The sequence below is a fragment of the Haliotis rufescens genome, unplaced genomic scaffold (genome assembly GCF_023055435.1).
Source record: "Haliotis rufescens isolate VD_foot unplaced genomic scaffold, xgHalRufe1.0.p SCAF_7, whole genome shotgun sequence".
Taxonomy (NCBI): Eukaryota; Metazoa; Mollusca; class Gastropoda; order Lepetellida; family Haliotidae; genus Haliotis; species Haliotis rufescens.
This window is the reverse complement of record NW_025964361.1, coordinates 35,909,353-35,923,887: the sequence shown is the minus strand read 5'-3', so window position 1 is coordinate 35,923,887 and position 14,535 is coordinate 35,909,353. Positions and strand designations below refer to the sequence as shown.

Below are 14,535 nucleotides of genomic sequence, written 5' to 3'. Positions count from 1 at the left end.
ACCAAACACTTACAACGTGACTGAAAAAATGTTTTTAAAGTGTGCGTCCTCATTTCACTCTTCATTAAAGAAGATTTACACATGTTTTATTTAATTATTTGTTATTGGCAAAAGTTTACTTTCTACACCCTTTCGTCATACTAGATCCATATTTACGGGTATGTTTGTGTACTTGTATTGGTTGACAGGCCAAACCTTTTTGATATTGCTGGATATTCCGTGAAAACTTAGAATTCTTGTCAGATATTAAGCTGACAATTATATAAAGTATGGCCCAAATTATGGATCGAATTGAGCTTCGTAAGTACAGAACAGGAACAGAATTGCCACAGTTTATCTTATATTAGGGTTGGGTGCGCATTATATTGTGTTGGCTAATGTCAGGTGAAGAATTGCGAACCATGCCTAAGTTTGCCGCATGGTCCCGCCCCTCACGAGTTCGACTCCCAAAATGCGTCCTGATTATGACCATTTGTCCCTCAACATCAAATCCGTAAAATAATATAGCTTGAGAATATGTTTGCTTAATTAACCCCGTACTTAAGCAAAGCCTACTTGATGCCCTTACATCTAAAGATTGTGTGACCACGTCCATACAAACTTAGCGCCGGTCATTTTACCCAGGTATTTTGCCAATACTATGCCCAGGTCATTCTTCAGTTCATTTCTGTCTGATGAAGTGTTAGGATATAAGCAGCTCCACTATCACAATAACAGATTGAAGCTGTCAACAGATAATAATTTAATCAGGGGAAACAACAATTTCTACATTCCGATAATAAAATTACAGGAAGCTGAAAAGATGCATCGCTCGATGAATTACTTACGTTTTTCTTATATATATGTTTAAGTATCTATGGTGTAGATAATGTAACTGTCATAGTACTTTTCGCCTTCAAATATATATATTTGATATATATATTATATATATATATATTTATATTCCATTTTATACGCAGGTATGGAAGACTCTTCAACTTCATCACTTATCGAATCTTCCTCAATGTCCCCCCACACATCGACTCCGCATCCGTCATTATCACCTGTGATTTCTACATCCATGACGTCACTCATAACTGTGTTTGAGTCCTCTTTTCAAACCATGACTGTTGAACCAGCACTAATATCATCTTCAGCAGTGATCAAATCGTCAACAGCGAGATCTACGGTTGAATTGGAAACCATGTCATCAGAACCAACTGTTCCCGCAACCTCTTCATCAAACACCAAATCGTCCACAGCGTTTAGCTCTTTGACTTCAGCCACTTCAACTTTGCAAACATATCCTGCCAATATGCCAGCCTCGGTTGCTGTCATTCCAATAGATGGGGAAGACGTAGATGTACCACAGAGTTGTGGATGTCTTTGCAAGGCCCACGTCCCTTGGAACATCACGGAGGAGTTCATTGAGATGTTACGAAAGGACATCACAGACGTCCTTCTTCTGAAGACTAAGAACCTCTCCAGGTATATCAGGAAGCGGACGAGTGCTCATGACAACAGACCTAGTGCCATCACATTAGGATCTGTCGGAACGTTCTTAATTATTCTTACAGTAGTTGTCATATTTGTTCCTGATGTAATATCTGGTTTGAGGTATCTCTTTACTGAAGCCAAACACGGCCCCAAAGTGTTGCAGTATGTTAGCAACGTGAAATAGTCTATATGTGTCTTTGCAAAGACATTTCTGTGTCAGTCAAGATCAAAATGATGAGTGATTGAGAAATATTCAGGAATATTCAGCAGTATTTCTGCCAGTATCACGACACACAAACGATTGATATTATAATTATGTGGCATTGTAGCCGTGTAGGGACCCGAACAGGAAATGGTCACCTAAAGCTCATTTTTACTTCTATGAATATTTTACATTTTATTATTATCGTATATGTTTTACGTTTATAAATATATTCTAAATGCCGTTGTCACTACTACACAATATGGCAAGTATGACCATTATTCCATGTATTAGTCATTTTATGGGCGCCGTAATTCGATGGGCAGGGTTGCACACCCTAAGCTTGCCTGGATAAAAAGATCGTAGATTTGAATCCCAGATCTACCTTGATTATTATTTTTGGTTTGTCAGCTCCATACAAACGTTCATGGGTTTCGCCAGGAAGGTAAACGTCTGAGATCTGCATCACTTCGGGTTTTTCCAATCACAATAAGCCATGATATAATTTAAAATTGTTCACATGACATTAAAACTACTGTGACTATTCGTATTAGTCATATATTGTTTTACAGATTGCTGATTTTAAATGCACATCGAATATGCCACAGTTGCTCACATTTGCTTTCAAACAGAGAGGAGATTAAAACGAGATACATATGTGAAATGTAAACGAGATATTATTTTCATTTTTACAAAATCAAACAAAACGGACTCTTACAATGTTTCAGCTTTTTAGAAAATATGTTTTCTGGTTTTTTTTACTTTCATTCTTTCAATTAAGCAGTCATGTCACATGGCATGTCACTCGACCCGTTCAACGTGGACGATCGGAAACTCTTCCTGTGGTGTACTGAGCATTGGTAGACAAGTGACAACGCCATATAAGACTGTGGAATTTCCACATTAGACAGCCGATAACTTTGATTTCTCCACTTCGCTACGTCATCAAGTGTCATTCTCTTGGAAGCGACCAAAGGGTTACCAGTGTTACATTGTATGAACGTTGAAAAGCTACATTCATGTACCCTTCGTTTTTTTTACGTTTTGTAGTGTTTTTAACATAATGAAATCCATGGATGTGAACACCATCCTCAGAAATTAGTAATTACAGTCATAAACTTTACATCCAGGGACGAAGACTTGACACCTGTACCTATTGTGTTTTGGAATACAAATTTAAAACAGAAAAAGACATCTCTGCCTAGGCAGTGGTTTATATTTTCTTGCTAAATTATTTATTTCTCTAATTGGCATCAGGATCCTGTCACACAGCAGCTGTACTTATGTAAGTTATGACACTCAACATCCACAATGTAGGTGGCTGTTTTATTCCGTATTTGGAAAGTCGGCCAACATGTGAACTTCATTCAATACTTTCTACAGTTAATACCTTTCTCATAATTTAAAAAGCGAAGGAGGGGACATTATTGTGATATAATGAACGATAAATTTAGATTTTTCCCCTATTAAAGAATCAAATGGAAGTATCAGCATCAGCAACAATAATGTATCAGCAACACTATTTACTTTGCAGCCTACTTAACGTTTACCTTCATTTTACTTCCTGAATTGTGTTTGAGGCCCTTGATTCCCTCTTTACACGCAGACAATGCCCCTAGTCTATTCTCTCATATTACACTTTTGGTAATACCTTTAAACACTGCATAATTAGTAGCTTCACCAAAATGCTTACTGTTTTCATGTAAAGTTATTAATGATATATTTATGATAAGTGGCAACGTAAATATTTTAGTCATAGATAAGAAATGTGTGGCTAGACTGAAGCTAGCTGTTGTGGGTGTTGAGGAAAAGATTGCGGGGCTCAACATGTATTTAGTAGTTTGTCACATTCTTATTGTTGATTTGATGTGGCCTTTGTTGGATGATACCAACATGATCTCTCACTGCATTCTGGACTTTCTGTCTTCTGAATGTCTTGTGCCTTGGTATTTTGAAATTGTATAATTGTTTGTAATTGCTTTTTGTTGGATGGTAATTTGTTGACAAATATGTTTAAATCTGCATGGAGAGTTCCATCCTTGAAACCTATTGTAAGGTCTTCATGCTTTGTCTGGGCTGATGGTTTACAGTATGTCCAACTCGTCCTCGACATTCAACAGATCAAATTCAAAATATTCAAAACTGTGAATTGATGAAGCGTTGTAGTCCATGATTATCCTCTAGCTTTATGTTGGCCATGCTGACTCAACTCAACTTATAACTTATCCACGCGCTGAAATAGCTCCGTTTTGAATGACACCGCGCTTATGCTGGCTGCCCCGTTTATTACAGTCATGATCGAAATATATTCTCTGGAACGTCATTGCTATGTGGAGATGGTGACGTCGCTTCCAAAATGAAGCTCTGGTAGGGAATTGGTCAGATGTATTCATCATAACAGATCGGACATATCATATTCTGAATAATTCCGGAGGCTCCAATATGAACTGTCAACATATTACTGTATTATCCATGGATATATCGTGTGTTATAACCTTCTGATATTTACACGTTAACTTTAGTGATTCCCAATACTGTTTGTCCAGTTGAAGAGATTGCTACATTGTTGACAACAATACAATATTAACGTCATCGTTATTCATGACGTCACAACTTGATAACAATACGTCATCTTAACAACAGATTGACTTCAGTGATGTATTTCCGTAGGGTTGACATTTCATACGTTTTTCGTAATTTGCTCTCTTACATTGTCAATTAGTTGTACATAGAATAATCTAGCCGATTATCCGTCCCTCGTGAATGAATTCTGCAAGAGATCTTCTTAGAGCTTTATTAAATTCCGGTGTTTAAGCCATAATATGAATGTACAGAAAACTCGATTTAATACAATCACAGAGTCTTCGTTTGGTTTATGTACGAAATGTAACCGCTATGAAATAGAAAATGAATACCATTTTTTGTTAATTTAACCTTTCTATAAAAGTAGTAGAGATTCCAAATTCCAAATTCCAAAATGTTATCATGTGCAACCATCTGTTCCAAAATGTATCAAAATGTCTTCTTTCTACCAGAAATGATTCTGTTATTAAAAATCTGTCCATATATTTAAAAAGACATTCACCTATGTAAATACAAATGTAAAAATATGAACGTTTGTTGGAAGAAAATATGTGCATGAACTCTGGGCAATGTGACCTTCATTCATGAATAAACTTCCATTTCTTCTTCTTCTTCTTCTTCTTCTTCTTCTTCTTCTTCAAGAAACTTGGAAAAAGGCTCGGGAATTATATCATTCATTCACTCGGGACAGATAATCCACATATTCGTCGGTTATTTGGTTATTCTCTAATTATTATCTACTATTGACTGAGCCATGTGCATACATGTATCTTTAATGTTTGTAAACATAAACAAACTCAGCCTTTATATTACTCTCGTCTTGATGTTTAGAAGATACACTATACAAACCTGTCTGTCTGACTGTACAATGCAGATGATATATTGGTGCGTTCACTGTTGTATGTTGTATTTGGTAGATTAAAGATGTTTCGAAAGGGGTGTGTTGATGTTTTTAGGTGTTTAGGTTTGAAGTCTGTTTAACGAACAGTCTGTTTAATGACCTGACGTCCAAAGTATCAACGTCAATATGCATAACCGTTTAATATTATGTTTGTTTATTTATTGTTTACCGCCGTACTCAGCAATATTGCAGCTATATGACTGCGGTCTGTAAATAATCGAGTCTGGACCAGACAATCCAGTGATTGACATCATCAGCATCGAGCCGTGCATTGGGGATGTGATGACATACATCAACCAAGTCAGCAAGCCTGACCACCAGACCCCGTTAGGCGCCTCTGACGACAAGCATGGACGCCTTTATGGTTTACTGAAGACCTATTTTATCCCGGATCATCACAGGTCCGTTTAATATGAAGTAGGCGAGTAGCAATCGATAGTAATCGTGTCATTTTTTCTAATGTTTTCTTTTATTGTTTGTATTGTTGTGGTTTTTGAGAGAGAGGGGGAGAGCGAGGGGCGATACACGGAGGAGTTACGCAAGTTACGGTGTTTATTATTATGTAATTAAAGAAAATTCTATTCCGTGAGGCACAGAAATTATTATTCATTTTGCCTTTGAAAATATTTAAATTTAGTTTAGTGAGTTAGATATTCCAAAATTTTCAGGACTTGAGACAGCAGCAATGGGCTTCACATATCGTCGGGCATCTGAACTGGGCGTATTGCGTGACGGGCGAACGCTTGAGCCACTGGGCTACCGCAACGCCACTTTAATTCGATCTTTAGGCAAAATTGGAATACTCTAGCTGTTCCAGACGGGGTTTTCTGCGTCCATTATTCAGGCGATGCTTACCTTCAGACTGTACAATACAGTTAGGAGAATGTGCGTCTTTGTGTATATAAGATTGTATGTCATTGTACTGGATCAGAGGAGGCGATCAGTAGAACTCTTTTACTATTTCTATGGATTATTTGGATGAACCGAAGTGTATAATATCTTTATAGGTTCTATTGAAATTGTTTTCTACTGAGGTCAGTTGTGGTCGCGATATATATTTATTTAGGTGCAGACCACTTTTGCCAACATCGAACACAGTTAATGAATCTATTTCATGAACGATTATTCTGACTCAGAAACATTAACTCCCTTATTTGGAACAATTAAGGTTGAAACAAATACATTGCCATGGAGTGTTTCACGAGAGGTTCAGTGTTGGTCAACAATCCAATAGCCCTCGGACAGAAATTCGATTACCTCAATGAAACTCACCGTATAAAGACAATAGTATATATTATTTATAAAACTGACATTGTGTTACACTGGTATTGCCCGTAGGTAAAAAACACACTCGGGGAACATTGTTTTATACACAAGTAAATAATTTGTTTGCAGACCTCTCCTTGTAACACGGGAGTTGAGAGGTAGGGATCTTTGAAGATATATGGATCGTATTCCTTGATTGATATATATTTTTGGTCAATTTCACCTCAAAGAAAATATGGGAACATATGGTACAAGACAAAACAGGCAATTGCACCGGACAACGTTTTGGTCACTGATACACCAAATTTGATAATGTCCTCCACATGTCTACCATAAAGAGAGTAGTCCGACGCTGTTTGAAATCTTGGTAGAAAGAACATGCATGATTGCACCTCATTAGTTGTGAAATGTAGACACCAAGGGCTAAACTGCAGAAATAATCCTCGACATAAAGGGAAAGTTAAAGCTATCCCTCTTGTCATACAGTCTTGTGGAGAGAGTTTTGTAACTCTGAACCTTTATGCACTGATCTATACATAAGACGGTCTCACTGGTCGCCCAGGTCACAATCCCCTTTTCTTAGAAACTGACCACTTTATATTGAGGGGGTGCTGGGTTTTATCGGCAAAAATAAATTGTACTCGAAAATGTTTTAAAGATATCCTGTCCCAGATTGTTGGAAAAAAAGAAATTGCCTGCCAGAATAAATACGCTGTTGCAAGGTGCCATTCTTAAAAAAGAATTCAGTGAGTGAGTGAGTATGGTTTTACGCCGCTATTAGCAATATTCCAGCAATATCACGGCGGGGGACACCAGAAACGGGCTTCACGCAGTGTACCTATGTCGGGAATCGAACCCGGGTCTTCTGCGTGACGAGCGAACGCTTTAACCACTAGGCTACCCGACCGCCCCCCAAAAAGAATTCAGGTTTCTCTCCCAAATTGCGCTGACGCGCCGTGATAGAACTAGAGTACTGTTCAAAGCGGCGTTGAACCAAACTCACCCACTCACTCACTCATATACGTTTCTGTGTTCATACGAGCATATTGTAACCTTTGTGAAATCACACCAGAGTCATCGGTATCTCGCCCTTCAACTTAGAACATCTCTATACATGTGTATAGTATTACTGTGATGTTTTGACTGATCTTCAACAAGTTATCTTTCATCGTTGAAATTACAGCTCCTACAACTGAGGTGGTACAGATAGATGTGTGTCTACAGGCCCGCCCAGCTATGATTATACACAGATCATCAATAAGGGACATCGTAAACTAATGCAACCAAAAAGACAACGTTCAATCTGATCATGCAAAACAAGAGGACTGTTTTTCACAACTGATCCTCACAATGCACACACATTCATTTTTAGCTTCAAAAGGTATTCTAGATTTCTTTAACTGAACCCCAGCAGCAAACATCCAAATTGAGGCAGGTTGATCAATGCCGATAATTCGTATGGAAACAATAGTTTGCGGTATATGACTAAAACTAGTTTACTTTGCTTTTTACAAAGATGCAAAATTTATGTCACCACAGTAGGCAGTGATTTGAAAGTTTCTGTTGAAGTTGGGTTTTAGTGTTTTATGCACAATGTTTTATGCACCATGTCAAATGCTGGACACACCAAGTTTATTTCTCTTTCACAGGATAGCCTCTCCACTGTTTTGCTAAATTAATTCTGCATCAAAACATTCTGTTTGTAACATATATGTTTGTTACTATAAATAAAAAGACAAGGAAAGTCTGTAAAACGAGAAACAAAACTGATCTCGACGGAGCAACATTTTGAAACCAGATCTTGCAGAGAGTATCTTGATCCAAAAGGGGCGCTAATGATTAAAAATGTTGGCTCGCCACACCGAAGGACTGGGATCGATTCCCCAAAAGGCCACAATGTGTGAAGCCCATTTCTGGTGTCCCCCACCATGATATAGCTTGAATATTGCTAAAATCGACATAATCGACTCTCGCATCTCACTATACAGTCCGTTTGAACTGCATTCTAAGAAGCAGGTATGTTACCAAACTGCAGTGAATCAATTAGTACCTTCATAGTTACTTTACATCAATTAAACATGACCTGAAGCGTCTGAGGTACCCAACAAAACGTCAGCTCTGACACACTCTGTGTATGTACACATCGAGTCAATGACTGCCAATGTAAACACCACTGTGGGATATACAGCCCGGAGTGGTTACATATATCAAGGCATTAATCATAGAATTAAGCTATAATTGTAAAAGATCTGTATATCCTGATGTATCTATATATTGGGAACACGTCTGGAATCGGACACAGCTGATGTGTGATCTGTTTCAGTCACGTTGTGATACAATCTCATGATGAAAATGGGTTTCCAGTTTCACTTTCTCTCACCTATCTTTCTCTTGATGTTGATATTATCAGGTGAGTTTATTGTTATGTCTTGTGATTTGGGATAATAGCATTGGGAGCCCGCGACACCAATTTGTTACCTTTGACAACCCTTTTTGTTTGCTTGTGGTTTAATGCCGTACGTACGTTCCGGCTATGTGGCGGTGGTCTGTAAACAACCGAGTCAGGACCAGACAACTCAGTGATTGATATCATGAACAACATCCACGCTGCCAGGATACGATAACATGTAATAAACCAAGTCACAGAATCTAACCACTCGATCCATTGAGTCGTCTCGTATGACAAGCATTTGCTGGTGGGTCCTACACCAACCTGGATGTCCCACGGGGCGACATGGCACACGTTGAGCGTGAACCAGAATTCAAGCTCGGATTAGGTGTTCTCCTATTGTTTAACTCTTTCAAAGAAAGTTAAATCATTGCTCCGGAAGAATGCTTGTCGGGTGGTCAGTCTTTGTCATTTGGCTGATTTCGTGTCCTTGTTCACTTGTTGGGCTATAAAAAAACGTTAGGTTTACATTTGCATGCCATTACAATCTTACAGCAAGTGAACAGCGAAAACATGCCACGACTAACGGAAGCCCAACACAACGACACCATCGGTGCACCAGCCTGCAAACACGAGAAACATCCTTGGTCGTAGTCTGAATTTTCCACACAGCACCAAGCACCATTACAAGACTGTGGAACCGTTATCAGAAACACGGGATAACATGTGACCTTCCCAAATCCGGTCGACCACGTATGAGTAGAGGACCAGTTCGAGGTGTCATTTTGACGAACCTGCATCGTCGGCTGGGTAGTCAATAGTGTCAAGGTCACAGAGTATACGTTTGGTTTAGTGACGCATCTTATGCTTGGCCGTGCGGATGGTAGATGTCTTGTTTACAGGGGTCATGGGGAACGTTTTGCATGAAACTGCATACAAGAAGTGGGCAGATATTGTGGTTTGTAGTGTAATGATGTGGGCATCTATCTCATACACTGGTAGAACAGACTTGGTGCAAGTTCTGGGGAATTTAACGGCACAACGTTACATGGATGAGATTCTTCGGCCATACGTCTTTCCCATTATGAAACAAGCGAACGTCATTTTCAAACAAGACCTCCCGACCTCACACGGCAAGACCGACAACAACCTTTTTCTGGAATCACAACATCCAGGTCCTGCCATGGACCTCCAGGTCTCCAGATTTATACCCAATCGAACATTTATGGGATGCACAGAACCTCCGACAGTTGGTACAAGCACTGCAGGCAGAGTGGATGAACATTTCCCAGGCCACAATTCGGGATCTGACTGCTTAAATGGGATGACGATGCCAGTCAGTTGTGGACTCTAATTGTGGCCATGCAAGGTATTGAGAACTGGTGACCTTCACCTTGAACATCTGCTGTTCCATTTGTGTCATATCATACCTTGAACAATGACAATGATGTGTGCCAGTTTTGAACAATCTAAAATCACTTTTGCGTTTATTTATTTTTGCAGTTTAAATAAAGTACATGCTATTAAATCAAATATCGGTTACACCTACTTGGATTGTCAGTCCAGATTTGAAGAGATCGTTTTACGACGATGTCGTATTGGCCAAAGTAGATACACTCATGAATATATATTCAAAGGTGAGGATCCTCCATTCTGCATCCCTTGTGATGAAAGAATCACCATCAAGCATGTAATGCTTGACTGTGTTGATGTTTCCATCACATGGGATAACTATTTCAAGGTTTCATCCATAAAGGATCATTTTCATAATCTTAACTTTCATTTAGTTCTTGGGTTTTTAAAGGAAATAGAATTGTATAATAAATTTGGTTAACTATATATCTGAGATTGTTAGTGGATGTGTCCTCGAAGGGGGGATGAAGTAGGGTAAAAAAGTCCATGTCATTCAAATAATATTTATTGTCTGCTACTCTTCTAAACGTAGTATATTCATCATTTTAATCTTTGGCTGGTAAACTGTCGCCATTGACTGAAGGGATGATATAAATCCTGCCAGGGCCCATGCAGGAAGCAAAGGTAATGTAAGGGTCCATGGTCCCTAATATAGTGATCTCCCTTTAGCTACTGGCGATATATAACACATTTTCATATTATGTTGTTGACTAATACGTTATTGTTTTAAATGTTCTCAACTAGATATAAATCGAATCTGTGATATTCTAGTTATTGACTGTTCATCGATAATGAATGAGGTTTTTATTTAGTCTAAATACGTGTATTATTAATGTATAACTTCTCGTCACGATGTGGCTGAAATATTGCCGATGTCTCATTAAATATAAACACATTCACTTGTGTGTCATTTTCTGAGAAAAAAATTAAATGCTCAATGCAGCAGTGTTAGCACCGACCATTTGATGTTATGGGGGTTGGGATGTTTATCCTCAGTTTTAAGGGTGACATAAAAAATGGCTCCGTCCTCCACGTTGCATTTTCATAGCATATCTCATAAACCGTTCAAATGTCTCGGTGTAAATGGCATGTGCTGAACAGGTGCCGTTAGCTTTTCAGAAATTTCTTAAGATTTTTGTTTGCGTTTCCAGGGAAACATGTTGGACAGGTTCAAATGTGAATGGTGTGTTAATAATAACTAATAATCTTTAGTAGGTCATAGCCACGGACGAATACGCAGTGCTAGAAAGATGTTTACAGGTCATACTAATACCACTGTAATTGTCTGTTGTAAGCCACATGTCATGATGCGGATCGGTAAAGCAATAAATGTTTGTTTGTTTGTTTTTTAACGCTGCACTCAGCAATATTCCAGCTATATGACGGCAGTCTGTAAATAATCAAGTCTGAACCAGACATGCATCAACCAAGTCAGCGAGCCTGACCACCCGATCCCGTTAGTCGCCTCTTACGACAAGCATAGCCGCCTTTTACGGCAAGCATTGGTTGCTGAAGACCTATTCTACAACGGATCTTCAAGGGTTAGCAATAAAAGCATGGCCCGCTCTCCTGTCAACAATATCAGGCAGGGCATTCAGTACGTCATTTGCAGATTTGTATTTGATTGGTGTCTTAAAACAGCATTGGTCTGAGTTGCTTCCTTCAATGATTGACATCTTGTTTTACAGGCAACAAACTTGTTTCTTCTTCTTCATCATCTTCTTCTTCGAGTTCTGACTCATCTTGGTCAAGGAGCGTCGAATCGTCCTCTATTGACGAGTATGATCAGACAGAATGTGGATGTCATTGCAAGGCCCATGTCCCTTGGAACATCACTGAGGAGCTGCTTGAGATGTTACAGAAAGACATTTATGACCAGCTACTTGTTGAGACTAAAAACCTATCCCAGACTATCAGGAAGCGGACGAGTGCTCAGGACAACAGACCCAGTGCCGTCACTATGGGATCAGTCGGAATAGCCTTCTTTGTTTTTACAATACTTGTTATTTTTATTCCGGATGTAATGTCTGGTCTGAGATATCTCTTTACCGAAGACGAAGACCGCCCCAAAGTGTTGCGGTTTGTTAGCAATGTAAAGTAGTTTATCTGTGTCTTTGCAAAGAGAAATATTTTCAGGAGAGTATGGGCTTGAACATGGGGAGATAATTCAAATCAACTGCTTTATAAGTACAACTTTAAAATAAATAAGGTCCCGTTATGTAATAAAGTTTCTTGGAGAAATGAATTCTTTCAGCATGTTTTCACTATTTCTACAACATGTCACCCCTACAACTGGAGATGTCATGCTGATTTCCAAGACATAACAAATATGCATCAGGTTGCATTAAATATATATCTTTGGGGCGTCATTTCAATTCAATTCTTTATTCAAAAATGATGTACTGTGTAACCATTTTTTAACTACATGTAGTCAAGTAGATACATGAGTAATATGTGTTACATTTCTCACAAGCTGTGACCCCTTTTCGTAACGTTCTACGATCGCTGACCTACATAACCATGTCTGATTACGCGTTTCGAAAGCCTCTCGACTTGAAACCGTTCTTGTCGTCGTGGTAGAATTGAGATAAAACAATTGTGTTTTGAAGGGTGATGTAGTCCCACTGTAGGGTAGATACCTCTGATATTTTAGTTAGATTTGGAACCGAGCGCTAGAACCTGACCACCACCCTCCCCAGTCCGAAAACTGCCCCTTATAATACGTAGTTCCAGAATGATGTTGTTGGGGTCTCAAGGTAATCACATTTTGCACATGTACACGTTCTTTGATTGTGAGGGTCCCTTGGGGTAGCCTAATGACTAATGTGTTCGTTCGTCACGCCAAAGTCCCGTATTGCTCTTGATTATCATCCAATGGTTTCAGTAAACGGAGGATGCCAAATATCCTTTGAAAATTGCTAAATACAAGCGACTAAACCCTTTCCATAATATTGATAAAAGCAACAAAAAACATTTCCACAAGAAATCTTTACAAAAAGTCCATTTAAGAATTGAACGTCAGTTTGGATGGGTTCATTGAAGTGTGAACGATTTAAAAGCGCTGGTTACACTGTGTGAACCTCCGAGCTTGCGGAATGTTTTGATACGATAGTGAATCGGGTTTTAGTTTGGGATTGATCAGGAGCAGTCGCTTTGACCGTCTCCGACGATCAATCGGTAAAACAGGCAAGTATATTTTTTTTTAAATTTATGTTTTATGGTTTCTGCAAATTTTTTTACCGATGCTATAGTGAATCGTGTTTTAGTTTGGAATTGATCAGGAGCAGTCGCGTTTGCTTTGGGTACTACATTGTTTTCATTGTTGCTAGAATCCTGTCACTTCCGAAAACAAGGCATCAAAGTCAATATCGCTCAAAAAATCAATTTCGTTCACCTCAGTAATTTTACAGAATCAATTTTCTTTACTAGCATTATTAGCATTGAAAGCCGTTCCATAACCAAATCACCGTAAGGACAATCCATTTTGTTTCATGTAGCAGCTAGACGACACCAAACACCAGAACCAAAGCATTTATTTATTTATAAGTCAGATGAAATGATACAAGACCAGGCATAAATACTAAATTAATTATATTGCTGATAAATGCAGGGATTAAAAAGAACGTAGAAAAACGAGTTGATCGTAAACACCGATCGAGAATTCGGGGAAACCCCGGAAAATAGTTTCGGCAAAAGTTCGGTATTTCGGTGAACTCCAAATATCAGATCACGTGACTACCCATTCAGCCAATCAGCATGCAAGAAACAGTGTAAACTTCAAAGTATGAACTTATTGAGTCCACTGTACGATTCCGATTACAGGTATATCATAAGCATGTGTGTGTATGAATCACTATCAAATGGTGACGATACCAGATATTCGTATCCTGCCCCACCTGGCATCCGTCACAAAAAAAGTGCAAAGGAAAGTTATTGTTCACCTGAAAAACCCGGGATAGGGAATTATATTTGGTTTTCCTCCAACATAACCCTCACATGCCCCATTTGACTACAGTATCGCCTGTGGAAGAGGTAACAAAGTATTTTTGTTTACAATTAACTGGTACGTCTCTGTTGTGGTGGGTAGTTCCAGGCCTTGTAGAAAATTTAAACATCATCGTCCACGTGAATTCGTTTGTTTCTGTCTGAAATAATCTGAAATCTGAAACACTGTCATACGATGGGCGTTCAATAAGTTTTGCCACTTCAATATAAAACCAAGTCGCAGAATATCTTTTGCACTTTTATTTTTCAATATAATCTCCATTCACTTCAGTACACTTATTCCATTTGTCCTAAGCTTTT

The 14,535-nt window shown here is 38.7% G+C and overlaps 1 protein-coding gene across 1 annotated transcript in view; it reads left to right on the top strand.

Moving 5' to 3' along the window:
* LOC124129113 overlaps positions 1-14,535 on the top strand; it is a 48,653-nt gene that overhangs the window by 9,142 nt on the left and 24,976 nt on the right. The gene's annotated exons all lie outside the window — the stretch shown is intronic.